At 46.4% G+C, this 24,317-nt stretch overlaps 1 protein-coding gene across 1 annotated transcript in view; it reads right to left on the reverse strand.

Moving 5' to 3' along the window:
- C1QTNF7 (C1q and TNF related 7) overlaps positions 1 to 24,317 on the reverse strand; it is a 329,399-nt gene that overhangs the window by 103,275 nt on the left and 201,807 nt on the right. Inside the window, exon 3 of the mRNA XM_069631937.1 lies at positions 23,200 to 23,333. The gene's annotated coding sequence lies outside the window, so the exon portion shown is untranslated. The remainder of the gene's footprint in view (positions 1 to 23,199; positions 23,334 to 24,317) is intronic.

Here is a 24,317-nt window from a genome sequence, read left to right on the forward strand (position 1 = left end):
GGGGGCAACAGGAGACAGACACGGGGCATGAGCGGGGGGTGTGGGGCAACAGGAGACAGACAAGGGGCATGAGCGGGGGTGGGGTGCAACAGGAGACAGACACGGGCATGAGCGGGGGTGGGGGCAACAGGAGACAGACACGGAGCATGAGCGGGGGGTGGGGAGAACAGGAGACAGACACGGGGCATGAGCGGGGGGTGGGGCCAATAGGAAAGAAACATGGGGCATGAGCGGGGGGTGGGGGGCAACAGGAGACAGACACGGGGCATGAGCGGGGGTGGGGGGCAACAGGAGACAGATACGGGGCATGAGCAGGGGTGGGGGGCAACAGGAGACAGACACTGGGCATGAGCGGGGGTGGGGTGCAACAGGAGACAGACACGGGGCATGAGTGGGGGTGGGGGCAACAGGAGACAGACACGGGGCATGAGCGGGGGGGTGTAAACAGGAGAGTGACACGGGGCATGAGCGCGGAGTGGGGGGTTACAGGAGACAGACACGGGGCATGGGTGGGGGCAACAGGAGACAGACACGGGGCATGAGCGGGGGGTGGGGGGAACAGAAGACAGACACGGGGCATGAGCAGGGGAGTGGGGGGCAACAGGAGAGAGACACAGGGCATGAGCGGGGGTGGGGGGGTACAGGAGACAGACACGGGGCATGAGCGGGGGGTGGGGGGTATAGGAGACAGACACGGGGCATGAGCGGAGGGTGGGGAGGCAACAGGAGAGAGACACGGGGCATGAGCGGGGGTGGGGGGAACAGGAGACAGACACGGGGCATGAGCGGGGGGTGGAGGGAACAACAGAGACAGACACGGGGCAGGAGCGGGGGGTGGGTGGCAATAGGAGACAGACACGTGGCATGAGCGGGGGTGGGGTGCAACAGGAGACAGACACGGGCATGAGCGGGGGTGGGGGCAACAGGAGACAGACACGGAGCATGAGCGGGGGGTGGGGAGAACAGGAGACAGACACGGGGCATGAGCGGGGGGTGGGGCCAATAGGAAAGAAACATGGGGCATGAGCGGGGGGTGGGGGGCAACAGGAGACAGACACGGGGCATGAGCGGGGGTGGGGGGCAACAGGAGACAGATACGGGGCATGAGCAGGGGTGGGGGGCAACAGGAGACAGACACTGGGCATGAGCGGGGGTGGGGTGCAACAGGAGACAGACACGGGGCATGAGTGGGGGTGGGGGCAACAGGAGACAGACACGGGGCATGAGCGGGGGGGTGTAAACAGGAGAGTGACACGGGGCATGAGCGCGGAGTGGGGGGTTACAGGAGACAGACACGGGGCATGGGTGGGGGCAACAGGAGACAGACACGGGGCATGAGCGGGGGGTGGGGGGAACAGAAGACAGACACGGGGCATGAGCAGGGGAGTGGGGGGCAACAGGAGAGAGACACAGGGCATGAGCGGGGGTGGGGGGGTACAGGAGACAGACACGGGGCATGAGCGGGGGGTGGGGGGTATAGGAGACAGACACGGGGCATGAGCGGAGGGTGGGGAGGCAACAGGAGAGAGACACGGGGCATGAGCGGGGGTGGGGGGAACAGGAGACAGACACGGGGCATGAGCGGGGGGTGGAGGGAACAACAGAGACAGACACGGGGCAGGAGCGGGGGGTGGGTGGCAATAGGAGACAGACACGTGGCATGAGCGGAGGGTGGGGGGCAACAGGAGACAGACACGGGGCATGAGCAGGAGGTGTGGGGCAACAGGAGACAGACAAGGGGCATGAGCGGGGGTGGGGTGCAACAGGAGACAGACACAGGGCATGAGCGGGGGTGGGGGCAACAGGAGACAGACATGGAGCATGAGCGGGGGGTGGGGAGAACAGGAGACAGACACGGGGCATGAGCGGGGGGTGGGGCCAATAGGAGAGAAACACGGGGCATGGGCGGGGGTGTGGGGCAACAGGAGACAGACACGGGGCATGAGCGGGGGAGTGGGGGGCAACAGGAGAGTGACACGGGGCATGAGCTTGGAGTGGGGGGGTACAGGAGACAGACACGTGGCATGGGTGGGGGCAACAGGAGACAGACACGGGGCATGAGCGGGAGGAGGGGGAACAGGAGGCAGACACAGGGCATGAGCGGGGGTGGGGGGGTACAGGAGACAGACACAGGGCATGAGCAGGGGGTGGGGGGCAACAGGAGAGAGACACGGGGCATGAGCGGGGGGTGGGGGGTACAGGAGACAGACACGGGGCATGAGCGGGGGGTGGGGGCAACAAGAGAAAGACACGGGGCATGAGCGGGGGGAGGGGGGCAACAAGAGAGAGACACGGGGCATGAGCAGGTGGGGGGCACAGAAGACAGACACGGGGCATGAGCGGGTGGGGGGAACAGGAGACAGACACGGGGCATGAGCCGGGGGGTGGGGGGCAACAGGAGACAGACACGGCACATGAGGGGAACAGGAGACAGACACGGGGCATGAGCGGGGGATGGGGAGAACAGGAGACAGACACGGGGCATGAGCGGGAGGGTGGGGGGCAACAAGAGAGCGACACGGGGCATGAGCGGGTGGGGGAACAGGAGACAGACACGGGGCATGAGCGGGTGGGGGGAACAGGAGACAGACACGGGGCATGAGTGGGGGATGGGGGGCAAGAGGAGACAGACACGACACATGAGAGGAACAGGAGACAGATACGGGGCATGAGCGGCGGTGAGGGGAGGGACAGAGACACACGGGGCATGAGCGGGGGGTGGGCGGGAGGCCGAGAGACACACGAGGCATGAGCGGGAGGGAGAGAGACACACGGGGCATGACTGGGTGGTGGGCGGGAGGGAGAGAGACACATGGGGCAAGAGCGGGGGTGTGCGGGAGGGGGAAAGACACACGGGGCAAGAGCGGGGGTGGGCGGGAGGGGGAAAGACACATGGGGCAAGAGCAGGGGTGGGCGGGAGGGAGGGGGAAAGACACACGGGGCAAGAGCGGGGGGTGGGCGGGAGGGGGAAAGACACACGGGGCAAGAGCGGGGATGGGCGGGAGGGAGACAGACACATGGGAAAAGAGCGGGGGTGGGCGGGAGGGAGACAGTCACACGGGGCAAGAGCGGGGGTGGGCAGGAGGGAGACAGACACACAGGGCAAGAGCGGGGGTGGGCGGGAGGGAGACAGACACACGGGGCAAGAGTGGGGGTGGGTGGGAGGGAGACAGACACACGGGGCAAGAGCGGGGGTGGGGGGTAGGGAGAGAGACACACGAGGCATGAGCGGGGGGTGGGGGGAAGGGGAGAGAGGCACGGGGCATGAGCAGGGGTGGAGGGGAGGGAGAGAGACACATGGGGCATGAGCAGGGTTGGGGGTGGGATAGAGACACACGGGGCATGAGCGGGGGGTGGGCGGGAGGGGGAGAGACACACGGGGCATGAGCGGGGGGGAGGGAGAGAGACACACGGGGCATGAGCGGTGGTTGGGGGGAGGGAGAGAGATACACGGGGCATGAGCAGGGGGTGGGCGGAAGGGGGGAGAGACACACGGGGCATGAGCGGGGGATTGGCGGGAGAGGGAGTGACACACGGGGCATGAGCAGGGGTGGGGGGGAGAGAGACACAAGGGACATGAGCGGGGGGTGGGCGGCGGGTGGGTTGAGACACACGGACATGAACGGGGGGTGGGCGGCGGGTGGGCAGAGACACTCGGTACATGAGCGGGGGGTGGGCGGCGGGTGGGGAGAGACACATGGGTCATGAGCGGGGGGTGGGGAGAGACACACAGACATGAGCGGGGGGTGGGCGGCGGTTGGCGAGAGACACACGGACATGAGCGGGGGGTGGGCGGCGGGTGGGGAGAGACACATGGACATGAGCGGGGGTGGGCGACGGGTGGGGAGAGACACACGGACATGAGCGGGGGGTGGGAGAGACACACGGGGCATGAGCGGGGGGTGGGCAGGTGTTATAGATGAGCGGGGCACGAGCGGAGCATGAGCGGGGGGTGGGCAGGAGGGAGAAAGACACACGGACATGAGCAGGGGGTGGGCGGGAGGGAGAAAGACAAACGGACATGAGCGAGGGGTGGGCGGGAGGGAGAAAGACACACGGACATGAGCGGGGGGTGGGCGGGAGGTTGGAAGACACACGGACATGAGCGGGGGGTGGGCGGGAGGGAGAAGGACACACGGACATGAGTGGGGGTTGGGAGGAACAGGAGACAGACACGGGCCATGTAGTTATGGTTAAGTTGCTGTTTCCATAGGAAGAGCACTTTTTGGGCGGCTTATAACCAAACTATGCAAGTGTGTGTCTCTCTCACCCGCCGCTCATGCCCCGTGTGTCTCTCCCACCCCCCGCTCATGTCCGTGTGTCACCTTTGATGTCCTGAGTGTTAGTGTTAGCAGTGCACGGTGGCGTGAGTTATGGTTGCTTATCTTACCATAACTGCCGAATTTCAGGGTTTTTTCAGTTTTACTAAGTTTTTTTACTGAATTTCATAGGTTTTTAGTAGCAAAACTTAACCATAATGTCCCTTTAACAAAGTTTTTTTAACTGAATATATATATATATATCTCTTTAGGGCACTGATTTTCATCAGGCAAAGTGAGTGGCACTCTTCACAGTCGTTTTAGATAAATAAAGCATCCAGATTCAAAAATGTCATTTGGTAGAAAAAAGTTTTCTTTATTTGGATCCTTACAACTCGGCAAGCTAAATTTAAAAGTTAAAATTACAGGCCATCAAAATATGGCACTCCCATAGTGCAAAAAAGTGCGCGTTTTCGGGCGTTGACGCGTTTCGCGGCAAATCTCGCCGCTTGTTCACAACAGCAAGCCCCCAAAAACCAGTGAGTTTTAAAACATTAGTGCAGAGCATACGGGAAACACTGGAGATTATTTTAGTCAAAATAGAAGAAGGACTCCCTTAGCCAATGCACATCTTGTCTAGCAAAAGCATGGTGGCCATCTTATAATGTGACAGAGGTAGTGCTTTTGACTCTTATATGCAGCTTTTCTACACTAGACACATGAATAGTACCCCTCGTGCATCGAATATTTTAAATTGTGCTTGAGTATCCTCTGTTTTGGGGATTCCGTGCATTTTTAAAAACACAGTATCTGACATTTCAAATCTAATGTCATGTAGATGCCCGACTTGCCACAAAGTTATAAACAGCCACATAGACATTTAACGCTATTTTGACACAGAGTTCTACCAAACACGTGCACAATGCACTGACAGAGTTATGGGCCACCCAGTCCCAATGTGCGATTAACGCCTAGTGGCTTCATTGATCAGCATAGCATTGACTTTCTCAGAAACCTTTGTATTTCATGAAATGCATATTGCACCAATGGCTATGTTGGTTAATGATCCAGTTGTCTCATCTTTGGCTTACAATCGGCAGCACAGTTCTTATACTACGCAGTGCATTGGGATCCTATGATATGTGGGTAGCAAGATGATGCATGCTTCAATGGCAGTCATTCTGATAGTGTGGCTGTCTTCATTGCTCTTCAATTAATAGGGTGCATAGTGCAAAAGGCGACAAGCACCAAACTTTTTCTTTTTTGGCAGTATGATGTTATTCGTAAATAATGCATTGGAATCCTTACGTGCCAACATATCGATGGACCACATCATGCAGTGGCAACAGTTATGATGATTCCATAAGGTGCATAATGCAAATAGCAACAAGTGCCAAACCTTTTCTGATTTAGCAGCATGGTATTGTTCATATAAAAGCCTTGTAATCCTTCAGTGCCACTATATTGGGAAACCACATCATGCAGTAGCAATGATTGTGATCATGTGCCTATCTCTGATGTTCTAAAATGTGTAAAGTGCATAGTGCAGTAGCAGCAGTATTGGTCAGCATAACAATGTATCACGACTGAAACTTTCAGTTGGCAACGTAGTTGGTTTTGTGCAAAATTGCATTAGACTCATAAAGTGCATACATATCCATAAAGTGCAAGGTGCAATAGCAGCAATTATTATCAGTTGCATACTTATTCCGTAAAATCATTTCTGAATTTCCCATTACAAAGTGCATTGAACTGCTGCATCCAGTGTGTCTCGCACGGACCCTAATCATATAATTCTTTACCAAATTGCACATTTACTAGTTTTGTCCACTGCATTTCTTAAGGCTCCTTAAACTCCACCAGTTCCCAAAATCTTTGCACCACATGTTAAAAATATCAACTATCACACGTGTATATATAAAACGAAAGAAACAATCACCAAGAAATCTGAAGAAATCATAAAAATATTAAAATACTAGTGTCCAACTTTGACTTCTAATCACAAAGCACATTTTGTAATCTTGCAAAGTGGCATATTATAGCGGAAATTATAACATTCTGTCTTAATTCATACATTTGTTGACTCAAAAGAGGGAAGAAAATCCAGGTGGTACAGACATCATTGTCCTAAAAAAGTGTACAGTTCTTCGTCTATGTTGTGCCCATGCAGGAATTTGCTTTCAAAGTCTAGAATGCATCTAGTCTCTTTTTGTCGTAAAAGTTTTTCTTTGTTACCACCTCTGAGACCTGAATCAATTTTGTGAATCCCAAAGAAACCAAAGCTCTCCATGTTTTTGTTGTGGCAATCTGCAAAGTGCTTGGCCATAGGGTAATTAGCATCACTGTTGAGGATGGTTCGTACGTGCTGTTGTATGCGAGTCTTTAATTTATATTTCGTACTGCCTATGTACCATTTTTGGCAGGAACATGTGAGGACATAGGCAACATATTCAGTTTCACATGTGATTTTGTCCAATATCGAAACGGTTTGGCCTGTAATGGGGTGTTTAAAGGAACCACATTTCTTAGCATACTTGCAGATGTTGCATCGAGTGCATTTGAAAAAACCCTTCTTTTGACTTAATAGCCAGCTTTTCTTCTTGGTGTCTTCTTCTTTGATCATAAAACTTTGGACCGGAGAGTCTTTTATAGATCGATTTCTTCTAAAAGTTATCTGAGGGCCGGTCTTTAGGTTACTGCGAAGATCTTGGTCCACCATGGGGATTTTCCAATGGTTGTTGAGAATTTGCCTAATCGCAGGTACCTGAGTGTTAAAAGTTAGGATCAGGCAAGTACTGTCTTTTTCCGTCTTCGTCAAGTCCTTCCTCTCGGATCCTGCTATGAGACTTGATCGTTCTTTCGATCTGGCTTTGAGATACTCTCTCTCAATCACTCTCTTGGGATACAGTTGTTTTGAGAAGCCATGAGCCGTAATTTTACTTTCTCTGTCGTAGGATTCCAGTGTGGTGTTGTTTCTTCTCAACCTGATAAATTCTCCATACGGAACACTCCAAATAAGGTTTTTAGGGTGTCCGCTGTTCGCATGCAGTGGTGTATCTGACCCTGTAGCTTTTCTATGCAGCTCAGAAGTTATCTTCTCATTCATTAATTCTCACGTTGACATCGAGGAAGGTGATTAATGTGCGACTATGCGTTTCCGTGAATTGGAGATTGTTCTTGTTGAGGTTCAAACGGTTGGCAAAGTCCACCCAACCCTGCTCCATCCCTTTCCAGATAATGAAGAGATCATCACTGTATCTCAGCCATAAAATAACATTGTCAGTATATTTGCGATTACTGTCTGTCCAGACTTCAAGTTCCTCCCAAGCGCCCATCGTTAGATTTGCATACGATGGCGCAAAGGTGGTGCCCATAGCCGTTCCCTGCAACTGTTTGAAGTACTCATTGTTGAAGAGGAAGACATTGTTTGTGAGGCACAGTTCAATCATCGAGAGTACCATTTGCGTGTGTTCCAAATAGTTTAGGGATCTGGTGTGAAGATAATGTTGACACGCCTGTTTCCCGTACTCATGGCCAATAGATGTGTAAAGCGAAACCACATCCATACCGGCCAACAAATATTCCTTTTCCCATGGTATGTCTTCGATCCTGGATAGGAAATCTGTCGTGTCTCTTAGGTAGGACGGAAGCACAGAGACAAAAGGAAAGAGGACTTTGTCTATATACTTGGACATATTTTCCAAAGCCGACCCTATCAAACAAACAATGGGCCTCCCTGGTGGTTTTCTCATGTTCTTATGTACCTTGGGGAGAAAATAGATTGTTGGTGTAATGGAGTTAGTGGTCGATAAGAACTTGCAACTCTCTTCGGTTAATAGGCCCTTTTCTTCTCATTTTGCAAGGAACATACTGATCTTATTTTCCAATTCTTTAATGGGGTTGGTTTTGATCCTTGCATAGCATTTTTTGTCATTGAGCTGTCTATATGCCTCTCTTATACAGTCTGTTCTGTATGACTATATTTCGCCCTTTATCAGATGGTTTGATAATGCAGTTTTTTAGTTCCTGTAGCTCCTGTAATGCTTGTCTATCTTGGGCTGACATATTATCCTTTGGGATTCGCTTTTGTTCTTTCCTCCGTAGTTTTTTCAGGTCTTCGACTACTAGACTCTGAAATGCCTCAGTGTTGTTCCCAAGGTTGGCCATGGGGTTAAACCTTGATTTCAATTTCAATTGTCTCTTAACTGTCCAGTCTGTTCTGATGTCAAGTTCATCAAAATCTATGGGTTCACCATCATTGCCCACTTCTGTTCCCTTTTCCAAATCTACCAGATCTGTTAGTGTATTCAACTCCTTGATCTTTACCTCAATTTGCCCCGTTTCTTTTTCTTTAGGGTGTTTTTTGTATATGTTGGTCGCAAAGAATTTCATTAGACGTATCTTGCGTATGTATTGGTCAAAGTCTATTCTTGTTTGTACATAGTCATTCTTGGCTTTGGGGCAAAAATTTAGACCCAGACTAAGTACCTTGGTTTGGTTTTCAGTGAGAGCGTGTTCTGACAGATTAATTATTTTGAATTTGGTGTCGTCTTCATCTGATAACTCACCTACTTTCCAGAGCGCAGCGATCTGGCCGGGGTATTGTTCGTTACACTGCCTGCTCCTCTGCCCCCTCCTTGTTGTTTTCGGCCGCCTCTGCCTCTCCCCCGACTTTGATTTCCACCTCTTTGTGGCTTGTTTTTTCTGCCATCTTGGCGTAGTAAACGCATTTCGTCTAAAAAATTAATTCGGATATTCGCCTCGTCAGTCTCGCTACTTGTTAAATCTGACTCTGAAGCTGATGAGTTTTCACTTGTATTTTTCTCGATAGCACCAGTCAATTTGGCTGATTTGGATAGGGATGTTTGTCTCAGTTGGTCAAACCTTTTCGCAAAGGTGTAGACTCTTCCTCTTTCGTAGTCTTCTTTGTCTCTCAAAAATCTCCTCTGTTTCCTCTGTTTTATTTCCTCTTCATACTCGACCAGATTCTTTTCCATACTACTCTTGAGTTTCTTCCCTTCTTCTGTTTCATGTATCTTTTTTAATTGTTTTTCCACTTCACTTATTTTTTCCAATGTTTTAATACGGTCAACACCTGCATACCTTACCAACAACTGTAAAAATGTTTTGGATAATCCATTTGTTGCAACGCTCCATTCTTGCAGCATTATTGGATCCAGTTCTTCAAAGGAGGGGATGGTAAGGATCCTTAGTCCTCGTGGGATTCTGCCCACCTCAATATAATTTTGTAGTGAGTGTTCTTCCCACCATTTGCTGATTTCCTTGCGCTGCAGTTTTTCCAGTTCCTTTAGTAAACCAATTTCACTGTCACTCTTAGGTGCCATTATAGTGGGTGTGGTGGTGTTGCCGATTTGCAGAGTCTCATTGAACAATGATAGGGCTTGTGCCTTTCTGATTGCTTCTCTATTGCTCTGGGAGTTAGCCATGTCGTAAATCCTCGTATGGGCATATTGCCCCTTGTCTGTCGTCGCAAAAAATGGTTAAGTAGATCCAGTGATTGACGTGTAGCTGCAGCTGGCGATTGAAGAATCCATTGGTCGGGGTCTGGAATAGATGACAATCGCAGAATGGCACGATGCAACTTGAATGCAAAACATAAAAATAGAAATGTGTCTCAGTAGCCGATCTTTATTACAATTAATCATTTTCTTTATTAGCGCAGAGGTGACACAATGTGAACCGAGAGAATACAACGTGGAATATCAAAGTACTCCGCTATTTGCTTCTGAGGATAGTGCAATGGAGTATGTTGAGCTCTAATCGTAATGCGTAAACTGGGGCAACAATTCGAGGTGCACAAACAATGTGATGATTTATTAGCGTAGAGCCAGGGAGAAACCAGTGGTGGTCTACATGCGTCTCGATGCTGGTCTGCCCGTGTGCCCGGTAGATAGCCCAGCACACAAAGGTTGTACTAGCACTTCATTGCAATATGCCACACAGAACGAACAAGTACAATGTGACCCAGCAATAACGGTCAGCTATTCGCATTTCAACAAGTTCTGGTATAAAATCGTCTAAAGAGAAACTTACATTATATTCAGCATTTCCATTCTCTTGGCATAATGCAGACCGTAATGCAGACTCCTCTGTTCGTGTCAACGATGTTTCATGAACTGAACTTATACGTAACTAGGTCCAGTTTCGGAATGGACAACCTTATCATATCATATGTTATTACACCCCCCCTTCAATTCAATCCCTTTCGGAATGGTCCCTGTCTCTCAGGGTCAAAAAACAATAGAACCTTATACTGTGCGCGGGACGCGTGGGCCTCCCAGCTCCGATGCAAAAAACAAAAGCTGGTGACCTTCACTCACCATGAACATACTTTCTTACTTTGCAACATCCAATGTCAACGCATCCATGAGAACATGAATTTTGAAGCACGGGCACAGGATGAAAACATTGGGGGCTGTCACAGCTCGTTGTTCCTGGCACTGCTGAGGGGTAGGGGAAACTTGCCAATGACAGAATGCCCCCTAATCCCAAATTATAGTCGATGTAACACAAAAACTGAGTCAAAATGTGTCTAGTAATAGGCCCACCTCTGCTTATCTCATGGCCTCCTACCCCATGGCATGTTTTCACAGTCAGTAATTCTTGCATGCCTAGAATGTTTTGTAGCCTAGGTCTTATCCCTTTTGTGTGACGAGCAGATATTCAGTTTGGGGAACTTTATGGCAACTGCCAAAAACCAAAGATTCTTACACACTGTTATCCATTGGTCATTAACACGAAAAATGAAGGTCCCACAGTAGCTCGACTAAACTGTGAAATGTGAAAGCAATCGTAATAATTGTACTATTTTTTTAAGAAACGGACTGAGAGGATAGATTTCAAACGACAAATTGCATACTTTATTTGGACACTTTATAAAAACATTTTTGGCAAAAATAAAAACAGATGGTAATCATTTGTACCATGATTTGAACGATTGAACAAGCTCTGCTTTGGGTGGACATGGCACGTTGGCAATGTTTTGTGGCAATGTATGTGTGCTCGGAGCAGATTTGTGCGCAATTCAATGAGTATGCATCTCTACGACATTAATAATAAGATCTTTCACAAAATCGAATTCCATTTTCTCATATACTGGTTTGACAACCCATTTTCTGCTTCTTTTCGTAAAGGCCATAGTGTAGCGAAGCATCCCTAAGTTTCCTGCAGTCCTAGATTGTTCCCGGCCTACATTCTCGTTATGCGCTAATACCACTGGTAAAGTCCTAGATTTCATCCCTTGGATGCCGAAATGCAATCTCTTTGGCCTGTACTTTAGGCACATATTGTTGAACACCTCCAAATCTCCTGTGTGACAGAATTCTGTGAGTCCCTTCAGATCTCTTGATAGAGTTTTATCAAACACAATCTTCTCAAGGGCTTTGTGTGGAGGTGAAGATGGGATCAACCACTTCTTCTTCCGTGCCTGCTCTGGGGACAAAGGGCCATGTTCACATTGGTGGAAATGTTGGTTTTCTGTCCAGTGGTGAATGTTAGAACAGTGGTGCATTAGTGACCGCCATTTTTCCAGTAAAATTTTCACAGACCAATCACATGTTTTGGAGCTCCACCAAGGATGGTTGCTGAAAGACTGGTACCATTGTGAAATACTTTCAAAACCTTTTTTTTTCTCTGGCGCCGAGATTTTTTCATTGATTAATTTGGCAACATGCGATACATCAAATTGATGTTTAATATTTGGATACTGCTCTCTCACTGTATTGGCTATTGAAACGTGTCTGTCCGTGGCTATGAGGTCGATTTGCATTCCACTCGATTGTAGATCTTCCAGTGATTTTCTAAAATCAAGTTTCTCCATGGGCACTGCGGATTTACTTGGGACACCTGCACAACCACCGAACTCACCATTTTCTTACTTTCCATGTCCTGAAAATGGTAGGTGCTGTACTTAGCAGAGAATCCAGGGCTGTCACACTGTCCATCGCCGGGTAGCCTGAACCGTTTGTCGGAGAATGTACTTTGAATAGCCAATTGTTCAATTTTCCAAGCTTCACTAATGGCAGAGAATAGATAATCACATTGGTATTTGTAGTATTGCGTTTTAGTAATGAAATGGAGTCCCACAAACTGAAAGAAACTGGATAACTTCGTGAAACTAGAGCCACTGAAAGTAAAGCTGCTGCACACAGTAGATTGCCAGCTGGTAGTTTCTGCAGCATCGGTTGAGCGGACCATGAAAATGTTTTATGTAACTTTTCACAAGTGGCATGTAGTCTGAGGTTACTGCCTTGTGTTAGACGAGTCACGTTCACCAATGGCTTCCAACATACTTCCCCTTTCACTGAATACACACATTTCAGCATCTTTATAATCTCCATCAAGCTGCTGTCGAATACTATGGGCCTCATTACACGGTAGGCGTGAACCATGGCGATATTAGCGCCATGGTTCATGCCGGTAAAATACCGGCACCGCCTTGGTGGAAAGGGGAATTACCGCCCTATTCCAAGGTTGGCGGGGCGGTAATTCCCCCTTTCACCATTGCCCTTCCCCATTCCCATTTTTGCCCCATACGGCATAATGGGAATGGGGAAGGTGCTAATTACGGTACCACAAATTTGCGGTGCCGTAATTAGTACTGAGGTCCCTTTGCGGGTTGGTTTTTAACGCCTGCAAAAAGCAGGCGTTAAAGTACCAACCCGCAAAGGGACCTCGTAATAAGGCGGTAATGGTTAACGGTCACCGGTACCACTACTGGTGACCGTTAACCCTTACCGCCTTCCGTGTAATGAGGCCCTATGTATTTGGCCTCTTTTATTAGACTGTCATCCGGCAACACTGTTGTTTCGGACTGAACCGTTGTGGACATATCAGCCAAACTGAACATACTATAGTCAATATCTTTGTCTAGTTTGTCGGTCAATAGTGTTGATGCTTCAGTCTCTGTCATTTCAACATCTGTTACTTGATCATGGATTGGAGAAAACATCAATGTCAACTGTTTTTTGGGGGGCATTTTTTTGGCGGATGTCGATTGTGTCAAGTGCTCATCGAGTAATGTAAAACTATCTTCTATAAATTCACTTTCACCTTCATCTGGTGTAGCAGGCGCATTGTAGCAATGGTCCAGTCAAATTAAATTCATTTTCTGGCCATTGGTCATAGGCATCTCGAGTGTGAACACGCCGCGCCTCAAATAATAGTTCCTCCATGTTGAAAACAGTTTGGCAAGCAGCATCTGTCATTTGTATCGCTGTCTGTGTCTGCATAGTCCATACTCCATCGGGAAACTACAGGACAGATAGGAAAAGGGATGTTCAGTTTAAATCCAACATAGTGTTGTAAAATTTACATTAATAAAATCATATAATGAAGGCCTCAGCACAAAACAATTGCCAAAAATATAAACTGTTTATAACTAACCTTATTTTTCTTTCTTTTCTTTGAAACCTTCTTTACTCTAACATCACCATCAGCAAGCTGGCGCACCAACTCAGATCCACATGCCTCCCGTTCAATATACGGATCTTGTATACATCCCTAGAAAAGAGCATCCATTTAAAATAAGTCATTTGCATTACACATATAATTAGACCGACTTTCTTTCATTAGAGGGTACTGTCAGTACGCATTCCTCTGGCTCCGGATCAACTACAAGGTCTGGTTCCGGAACAACTACAAGGTCTGGTTTCGGAACAACTACAAGGGATAATGTAATTGTAGAGGATGCTCCAGCATCTCCCTGAAACACAGTACTTGCATTAGTGTGGATTAAAATATTGGAAACTGGACACACAATTTGGAAAGACGACAAAGGTACATATCAATAGTAAAGTACGAATGAAACATTGGGTAAAACAATTACACGATATGTAAATATGATCAGATTATCTCGTCCAATTGAACTGTCAAGACCCATATCTTTGGCTCCGGATCTATTATGAGGGATGTTGTAATTGTAGTGGACGCTTCAGCATCTCCCTGAAACACAGTACTTGCATTAGTAAGGATGAAAATATTGGAAACTGGACACACAATTTGGAAAGACGACAAAGGTAAATATCAATATCAAACCACAATAAACATTATGTAAAGCAATGATACGTTGCGTAAAAATGATCACATTATCTAAAATTCCATGCATAAACCAGTCTGGAACAGAATAGCTAGGTAAGATTACCTGATACGCGCTCTAAATTGTTGATGACTCCAGGCAAGACATGGATGTTGAATCTTGTTGCTTCATATTCGGTGGATAGTCATGGAGTTGTAAAGGGAAAGTATTATTCGATTTATAAATGCCAACATTAAAAAGTGGCATGTAAGGAGACTCTATACGAGAAAATTATGCTTATGTAAATGCATAATATAGCATAATTATCTGTGCCCATAAATCAATTTTCTATGAGGGTTCTCAAAAACAAGGACTGATGTTTACCAAAATAGTCATTATTTAAACAGCTATTCAATCATATAAATATCGAAAGTGTTAAAGTGACATTTACACCGAAAATACAGGTGTAAAGCTAAATCCGTAAGCGTGACTCACCTGTGGAGGCATTTTCACGAATAAAGTCGGAATAGCGCTTGGGAGCAATTTTTGAGTTTTCTCAGTTGATTCCTGTTTGTGTACAAGGATGTGTCGTACATATTCGGGGTAAAGTGCAGGCTGCAGATGCAGTAACGATGACCCCTCTTTTCCTCCAAGACTTGTTTGACTCTACTTTCAAGCTCTTCCGGTGGATATCCGCAATATCTGACCTATTCTCTTATTCGATCAACAGTCCAAGGGAATACATGTATTGTAATGGCTTCCGATTTGTCATGGGTCTTCGAAGGGCAACCGAAAATAGAACATGCAGGCATTGTTGTAAATTCTGCAAAATAAAGGGCAACATTATTCGAAAATTATTTAGCATAAAAATGTGAGAAAGAAGGAATTGGACCATACATTGTTCATTGCATGCTTTCTTTTGTTCACCACAGCAAAACCAGTGCAGCATGGGCGGCTGTATTATAGGATAACTTTCACAAACAATTCATTGATGTGTTGAAAAGCAGAACATGTTACTCGTCCCTTGAATGTTCTATCGTGCATGAAAAGGAAACATGCTTATACTATAGACACGGTCCACGAAGGATGCAATTCGATGCCAATTGACACTGATAAAAATTGATATATCGATAACATAGCCAAAGAAACTCTACTGAGTACGTTACTTCTAAATAAATATACATTTACAAATGAAGGAGATATGATTAGGATACATGCCCTTAACTTGACCAATAAACAGTTAGATTTAGCAAGCAGAGTAGTTAGTGGCAGGAGAATAGGGAGATGTTCACAGGTAGCACACTGACGAGTTCACTCGAAGCGGTCACAGAGTAGCACGTTCACTAGTTGACTTGCAGTGCTCAAAGATGTTCTCATGATAAATATCAAGTGGTTTATAAAGAATAACAAAAAGGGGTGTGTTTGTGAATGAATGACGTGTATATTTCGTGTTATGTGTGTTTCAGGGGCGCGGCCTGCTTCAAGGGGAGCCTGCAGGGAGACACAGGGTCTGAGGAGGCCATGTGAACAATGGCCCCTGGGTGTAAAATAGGTTTCGAAGTGTACATGGTGTTTGGCACCTTGGCCGTCCGCGCCCCTGACAGCACCCCTTGCCAGCGCACGTCCACTGGTGCAAACTGCTTTTGATAGTGGAGGGGGGATGGATTGGCCTGGGGCGTGCAGACAAGTCACCGGAACACTGCTGAATGGAAACACACTTGGTTCACTTAAAAACTGAAACAACCATTGATAAAAAAATATGTTGTGTTTTATTTGGTTTCTTATTTTGATGACACAAAACTACTACACATTGTAAAGGTCTGGTTGCAGCACAGCGAGGGAAAATCCCCTGTACTGACCGCTGTCACTGGGGAAAGTTTCTCTAATGGCACCAACGACACAGGCGGGTATTACTCGTCGAACGCGGTGTCCAAGCCTCCCATGAAGCCACCATGTGTATGAACGATAGGCCACCAGCCTGTACCACCTGTGAAAAAGAAAGATAGAAACTGTTTTTAAATGACCAAGATAAGTGTTTTAAACCTTAGTTGTCAATGACAATTCTTGTATCCAATGGTATTTTTGCCAGGACAAATGCTAACTAGACACTGCACAATATTGAACGACTTTTATGTGACTATTACTAGAGAATTGCAAGACTAAACTGATATGACAATGATATATTGAAGTTACGAAAATATAGGACACAACCATGAAATAGTAGTGGCCTAACTGACATCAGAACCAGACTATACTAACTTGTTACTTGGATTAGGAGGGCGAACTGTTGCGCGAAGTTCGTGCATAAGCACCATCAAAATCCTCAACACGGACCGTGTGAGGCAGGCTGCCCTGAAGGTTGGCAGCTCGATAACCCATTGCAGCTGTGGATCGCCTTGCGATATGTAGGACAAGCATCCAGAGTTTTCTCGGCAGCAGCAGTTCTCCTTTTCGGTTGGCATTAGCGCGCACCGATTGCAGGTACACCAGGTGGAAACACCGTCCATGCGACTAGGCCCAGTCTCTTCATCTGTTGAATCGTCCTCCCAACTGTCGTCTGAAGCCCCATCGTTTCCGCATCTTTCTCTTACCAGTAATTCCTCCTCGGAATACTCGGGCTCGTACAGAAAGGCATTATTGTTGGCATCGTGTGGTAAACAAACAAAAATAATTTATAGCGGTGGTACTGGTATCTGTTCACACGGGCTACAAGCAACGAAGGTAGCTGACCAGAGCACAGAAACGAGTCACAGAATACTCAAAGAAATACCGTGACAGGAATGGAAGAGAAAATCTGCTGTTGTGTGTTGTGAAACGGTCTGTTTATACTTATCGAGGAAAGAGGGTTCCTGCTGTTTCCATGGCGACACATCATTAGCTGAAGCGCAGAGAATGTTGACACGGGACGTGCTTTGGCATTGTGAAATGGGCGGTACGTGTCTAGTGATGTCAGGTACAGGGGCGGGGGATATGATTTAGTGCCGAAAACGCAGGTCACCCAGGGCGATGCGGCAAGTGATAAGATTGTCACAAGATAGCCGCGCCCTGCTGTCTGATTTCACTTGTGTTCAAGAGACGAAAACTCGGGTAAGGTGCAAAGGAAATGTTTGTACGATCGATCGACTTATGGTTAAAAACACATGGCCGAACCATAGGGACAATAAAATATTCTGGCTGAACCATTCCTTTAAGCAAAGTTAAGGCCAACTCTCTCCTTATCAGCTGTATTGGGACTGATTTGGGGAGTTGTAGCACTTTCTGCCAGAATAGGCCCTCCATAGGACAATATGGGAACTACTTTCATCCTATAGACGTTTACCAAAGGAGTTAAGGTAAATCTACAGTATCTCCTAAGTAGGATTTTCCCTTGCAAAGCCAGTTTTACTGCTTTCCGTTTTAGCCCCTCAATTCTTGGTGCTTCGCTTTTCATGTTGTTAATGCAAACTCCTAAATATGTAAAGGAGTTAACTTCGAGAATGTTCTTACCTTTTAGTGACCAGCCGATCTTCCTCTTTTTACTTTTCTTTCCTCCAGGACGCAGCCTCATAATCCTTGATATTTCTGCATTAATTATCAAGTCATTTTCGCCCACATATGTCTGTAAGGCTGTCAGCTGTCATTGTAGACCTATTTGTGTCTGGTCTATCAGGACGATATTATCTGCATATAACAGTCTCCCTATTGGTTTCCCTGCGATCTTTGGAGGAAAGCAGCGTGTAAGAACGAAAGCATCCCCAATGTCTGATGTGAACTAGTTATAGAGCTAAGGAGCTAGTGGGCACCATTGTTTTAGACCCGTTTTGATGGTGATTTGGTCTGACAGTGTCCCTGTTTTGTCCAACCTAACTCTGATACTTGTATCTGTGTACAGGTCTTTAATGTTCTCCACCAAGACTTGGGGGTATTCCCATGTCTCCAGTTTTTCCCCACAGTTTATCTCTTTTAATTGTGCTTTTGACAGGTCATTGAAGGTGATGTAAATTTCCTGGGCTTTGTTCCTGGCTGTTCTGGCTTTCATCAGATTGATTCCCAAACCCCCCCAAGTTTTGCATAAATTAACTTTGGGTCTTACCCTAAGTTAAAAGGACAATCCAGACATGGACCCCTTGCTCACTGTTCTTAGAGAGGCGGAGCTTCACCTCACTGATGATGCCCAACAAGGCTAAAACACGTTTATGGGGTTGCTGTTGGTACTCTTGTTCAGAGGAGAATTGCCTAGTATTTCGGTGCTGGACTGCCCCTTGGCAGGACAAAGACTGATATGCAGGGACATTTCTTCTCTGTGAAAGGGACAGTGAGCTAAAGACTTGGTAGAGTCTCTCCCAGGGTTTATTCACCCAAGAACAGGTCATTGAGCTGTGTTTGTGCTGGTAGAGAGATTCCCAGACCCCCCCTTGTTTTGATCAAAAAAATATTGACGGCGGTTCCTCTCCCCCTGTCAGGGATCTCTCCGACGGCTTCATTGACTCCATGCCACCAAGGCCTTCAATAATGTGGGATGTGAAGACTTTCCCTGGGACATCCAAGAGGGCAATCGGTCTGTAGTTATTCGCAGATGTTATTAGCACTTTTTTAAAAATTGGTACTACTACCGTTGCCTTCCAAGACGCCAGGATTCTTTAGTGTATAAGATATACTTAAACAGTTGGTGCAGAAACTGTGAGCATTCAGTTGTATTACTTTTCAATATGGCATTCGTCAGCCCGTCCGGTCCAGGTGCTCTTCAGTTTTTTAGGTTCTTTAGTATGTTTTCAATTGCCTGAATGCTGATGTCTAGTTCTTCATCCCCCCTTTTTGCCAGCGACCTTCGCTTCAATGGTATATGATTTTTCTGTTGCAACTGTGTGTAGAACTCACACCATGTGGTTGCACTTATATGATTTGATAAAGAGGCCTCTTGGTGTGTGTCTGTTTCATTAACGATCGTCCAGATTTCCGCCAAATTTTTTGATCTCATTTTATCCAGCATTCTCTCTGCGTCTTGATTTAGCAGGGTTTTCTTATGTAAATAAAGCCAGTTATGGTAGTTCTGTTTCAGCTTATGCAGATCCTTGCTGACATCGGGTGGGGTGACCATTTCTTCTTTAAGCGTGGGATGTTTTTCCTTAGGTCTCTTTTCTTCTTCCATACCATTCTATCATATAGATGGCGATGAATCTTTGTCGGTTGGTAGTTCACGTTTTTTCCTTCTAAGCTTTAAGCTTTCAAAAGCAGTGTATAGTCAATCCTTTGTATTTCTTGGTGGTTTTCAAGAGACGCAATCAAACCCTTTAATTTAAGGTTTAACCCTTTGATCTTATCTGGTTGAATCCTCAGTTTTGTTCCTCTTTGGACTGTCAATATATCATGGTTGTATATGATGGTCTTATTATTACTGATGTTCTTACAAGTGAGTTTCATCAGGTTATGATCGCTTGCTGTCGTTATTATCACCTCCAGAGTTTCGATGTTCTTCGACAGGTTACTTGATGTACAAATGTAGTCCAGAGTTTGCGCTGATTGCATCCCCTTCCATGTAGGCTGAGCTGGCACATCCCCTTGAACCTTTCCATTTAGTATTATGGAATCTCTTGATTGTAGCATTTTTCTCCACAATATTCCTCTTTTTTCCTTTGTTGTTGCTGTGGCTAAGTCGTGTTCTATGACCTGATTTTCTTTGTTCACACAGGTGCAATTTAAGTCACCAACCAATATATAAAGCGGATCTGACCATTTCTCTCTCTGTTCATCCAATAAGGCTGCTATTTCTTCTGGAAGGGTTTTGTTTGAAGGATTTGCTGGGTTCCAATATATGTTTATCAAGATCAGGACTCCAGCTTTGACTCCTTCCTCTTTGTCTAATTGTATAACCACCATCTGGATAAATGGGGAGGGATTCCTACTCTCCAAGACTCTCCAGTTTAAATCATTTTTAATTGCCACCAAAAGGCCTAACATGGGTCTTCCTATTGCTCCTTTTGTGGTTGGATTTAATAACACCACGTAGCCTTCCAGCATTGGTGGCTGCAGCAGCCACGTCTCTTGTAAACATAAGACTTTCAGGTTCTCCCTTTGTAATTCTCCTATGGTAAAAAGGTGGCTAAAGCCTCTTGTATTCTAACTTCTGAGACACCATGAGCCACTTTATGTTATTGGATGTCCATTTTATCAATAATGAGGTTTTTGAACCATTTTCATCGTGCTGCTTCGTTTTCATCACCGTCTCTTGTGTTTCTGGTATTCAAAATCGGGCTACCATTGTAGTTACATTTTCTCGGCGGCGATCTGTGTCCCCTGAAATATTTAGGCTCTTTGCCTATTTTGTTATTTGGCCTGGGCGAGCGTTTTCTTTCTTATTCTTGTGTTTTTAATTTCTCAACACTCTCTTGGAGATCAAAGCCCGTTGGCCTTAGCTGGGGGGCTTCCTCCAGAAGCAGTTGTCTAACCAAGTTTGACACTGTGTGTAAAATCACTTTGTCTGTGCAAGCTTTGTTGACAAATTCCACAAAGGCAAGGTCGTTAGTGGTGATTAATCTTAATGCCGGAATATGATGTAGCAGGCGTATTACATTGGCTCTGTTAAGGATCAATCCATCTTCAAAATGGAGTATACGCTCCAAGATGAGTCCTGTGCTGCCTAATGACCCTGGCATTATCTGATTTTGATTCCTGACGATATAAATTTCCATTTTCAGCGCCATTTGAATCCATAAACATTCTCTTCTCTTGAGGCACCAGTTTGTTGCTAGAGGTCGCCATCGATATGTTAAACCTCTTTCTAGGTGTTGAATTCTCTGTGGGCACGCTCTTTCCCCCCTACCTCCGGTACACTTTCCTGGGTGGCTCCCTACTTGAAGCCTGCCCCACTTTTTTACTGATTCTGGTTACTTCTGCCTTCTCCACTGGTGGTTGGTTACTTATTATTCTTCCGCCCTCTCTTCTTTCTTGCCTACAGTCAACTGTATCCACGTTTACTATGGAGGCATCACTCTCGATGTTATCTGAGCTCTCTGCACTTTCCCGTTCATCATCAGTTATATCATTGTCTTCCTTTTCCCTCACCCACTGCCTCTCTTCATCTTCTGATATTGTATACGTATACGATATTGTATACGTCGAGAGGTCCATTAATTCTGGTTCTGAACATTTGTCATCCCAAAACTGTGGCGTAGCGGTTTCTTTAATATTCTGTTCTGACCTGACCTTTTGCTTGGGATTTGTTAATTGGACCATTATGCTTGGTTGGTCTTTTGGTAGGGTCAAGTTTCTTATGAATGCACGACTTTTGTTACAGCTTGCTTTCTTTGGTAATGTTTGATTTTTCCGTTTTTTGTTGGAGCAGCTATCATCCGCACGTCTGTTTTACTTTCCATGCGGGACCCTATGGGGCTGAGGGGCGCTATTGCCGCCGGCGGGTATAGCGCCAAAAATGCCCGAAAACATGCAGTAAGTGGACATTAAAGGGCCTGATCACGAGTTGGGCGATATCCCGACTGGAATACTGCCCAACTTTATCAGCGTTAGCAACCCCCCTCTAGAGGTATTACTGCCGGATCACGGGTTGGGCGCTAACTGTAAGTCCCCATTTCCCATTGGATCCATTGGACCCAATGATGAATTTTCTGTGCAAGTACTGTGCGGTAATACCGCCAGTGGTAATTGCCAGTGCTAATTGCACCACAAATTGGCATTTTCTCGGCATGTTTAACCCCAGCTCGGAGCTGGGGGTAAACATGCCAGACTCATGATAGGGCCAGGCCGTAAATGTGGTGGTAACAACATTACCGTTGCATTTATGATCAAGCCCATCTACCTGTGGGCCTCATCACGTGTTGGGCGGTAGCCCTTAAATGCGGCAGTAACACTATTATATAAGGGTCTGACCATTCATGAGAATGGCCTGTTTACATGCCGGAAAAATGCTGATGTTCGGTGCAATTACTGTGCGGTAATACCGTTTGCAGTAATTGCGCCAAAAATTCCCCATTGTGTCCAATGTATCCAATGGACCCAATGGGGAATGGGGAATAATGTTTACCACCCAACCCATGATCTGGTAATACTGCCAGACGGGTGGGCGGTAATGCAAATAAAGTTGGGCGGTATCCCAGTCGGGATACTACCCAACTCATAATGAGGCCCTTTAGCTTTTGCTGGAGGTAAAACTCCAATTTACCGCCCAACTCGAGATTGGGCCAACCCTTAAATGCAGCAGTAATAGCGTTACCGCTGGCCCAAATCGTGATGAGGCATGTCAGATAAGGTGCCTCATCATGAGTTGAGCGGTATCCTGGCTGGGATACCGCCCAACTTTATTTGCGTTAGTGCCCACCCGTCCGGCGGTATTACCGCTGGATCACAGGTTGGGTGCTAACTGTTACTCCCCATTCCCGATTGTGTCCATTGAACCCAATATGGAATTTTTGGTCTGATTACTGCGCGGTAATACAGCCGTCAGTAACTGCGCTGAAAATGGGAATTCTTTGGGCGTGTTCACTCCCAACTCTGAGCTGGGGTAAACAGGCCAGACTTGAGATTGGGCAGACCCTTAAATGTGGCGGTAACACCGTTACCACCGCATTTAAGGGCTAACGCCCAACTCTTGATGAGGCCAAAACTGAGTGACCAACCCTGCTGCAGGCACTCTGAGGTCACATTTTCTTTAAATGCTAGTGTGTTACATGCGTGCTTGCAGAGAAGTGTGTTAAGCAGAGACCTCCTTCCCCATCCATCATAGTTCCAGACTGAAGAGTTGTGGCAGAAAGAACTTTGGAGGTGAAAAAAACAACATCATTTGCATCATGAATTCATCCCTAAGTGAACCCGCCCGCCTTGCATAAATAGCAGCCGTTTCCAGCAGTTTACGTGAATTCACAGGCATGCACAATGCATGGCAGAGCATTCAAGGGGTGTTCTTAGACTTACCAGAAACCTGGAAGGATCGAGCCACACTTGGGGTAAATCCAGGAGACAAAATGGATTCTTTCTTACTGTCAGCATTTGCAGTCTTTGGAAAGCACTGGACATCCAACTGCGTCTGATGTTTCCACTAAAGAAAACTTATAAACAAACACATTATAATGTATACATTATTACATAAAAAATATGAACTATGTCCAAAGGTTGCGTTTGTCAAAAGGTTTCACTTTATTTGTTTGTGAAACATTATAAAAGCAACACTGCCATTTTTAGTTTTGACTATTAGCCAAACCCATTGAACTTGTGTACAGCTAAATTAGAGCTGACCTGTGAGGTGGGTCACAGAGCTTGTGGGTGTTGTTTTTAGAGTATTCACCCACCTATTAACTGCCCAAGGCCATGCTAATCCCTTTGGCCATTGCTCGCCCAAAACACATACTCCTGGGATCTCTTTGATCTAGCTCTATCAAACAGTAACATCAAACATTGGCCTGTCAGTGTCATTTCTAATCAGTCTGTTGCGAGGTAATGGCTTAATTTCAGTCACAAAACGTCTTAACCAAGCGTGCCTTCAGCCACATCATCTATATCTGTTCTTTTCTCTGAATCCTGCTAAAAATAAGCATTGACAAAGCCAACAGGTTGGGCATGTGTATAGGTATTAGAAAGATATTTGCCAAGCACTGCGCTTATATGGCCAGATAATCACACCATCTTCCATGTTAGGGCTAAGTAGTGCAATTATGGCAGTGCCTGGTAAATGCCTTCCCTTTTATTTATTTTGTGTGAATTGTTGTTCTGCGCTGGCCCTACTCAGAGGGTCTCGGAGTGCCTTACAAGGTGAAACAGAGGTGAAACAGAAGTTAAAATAATTTCAGAATATGATAGGAAGATTAGGATAGACATGCAGCGGCCGGGGAGATGGAAGGGCTGTATTACATGTAGGGAAAAGATATGTTTTGAGGCTATCTTGGAAAGTGGTGATGGGGGGTGCAGTGCGAATATGAATTTGTAGTATATTCCAGGCTCTGGGTGTACGTGGGTAAATGCTTGTTCTTGTGTGCAAGTTAGTTTGCATAATGGAATGTGTAGAACATGCTGGCTAGCTTGTCTGGTGTTTGTGT

This window comes from Ambystoma mexicanum, chromosome 6q, assembly GCF_040938575.1.
Source record: "Ambystoma mexicanum isolate Mex_15411 chromosome 6q, UKY_AmexF1_1, whole genome shotgun sequence".
Classification (NCBI taxonomy): domain Eukaryota; kingdom Metazoa; phylum Chordata; class Amphibia; order Caudata; family Ambystomatidae; genus Ambystoma; species Ambystoma mexicanum.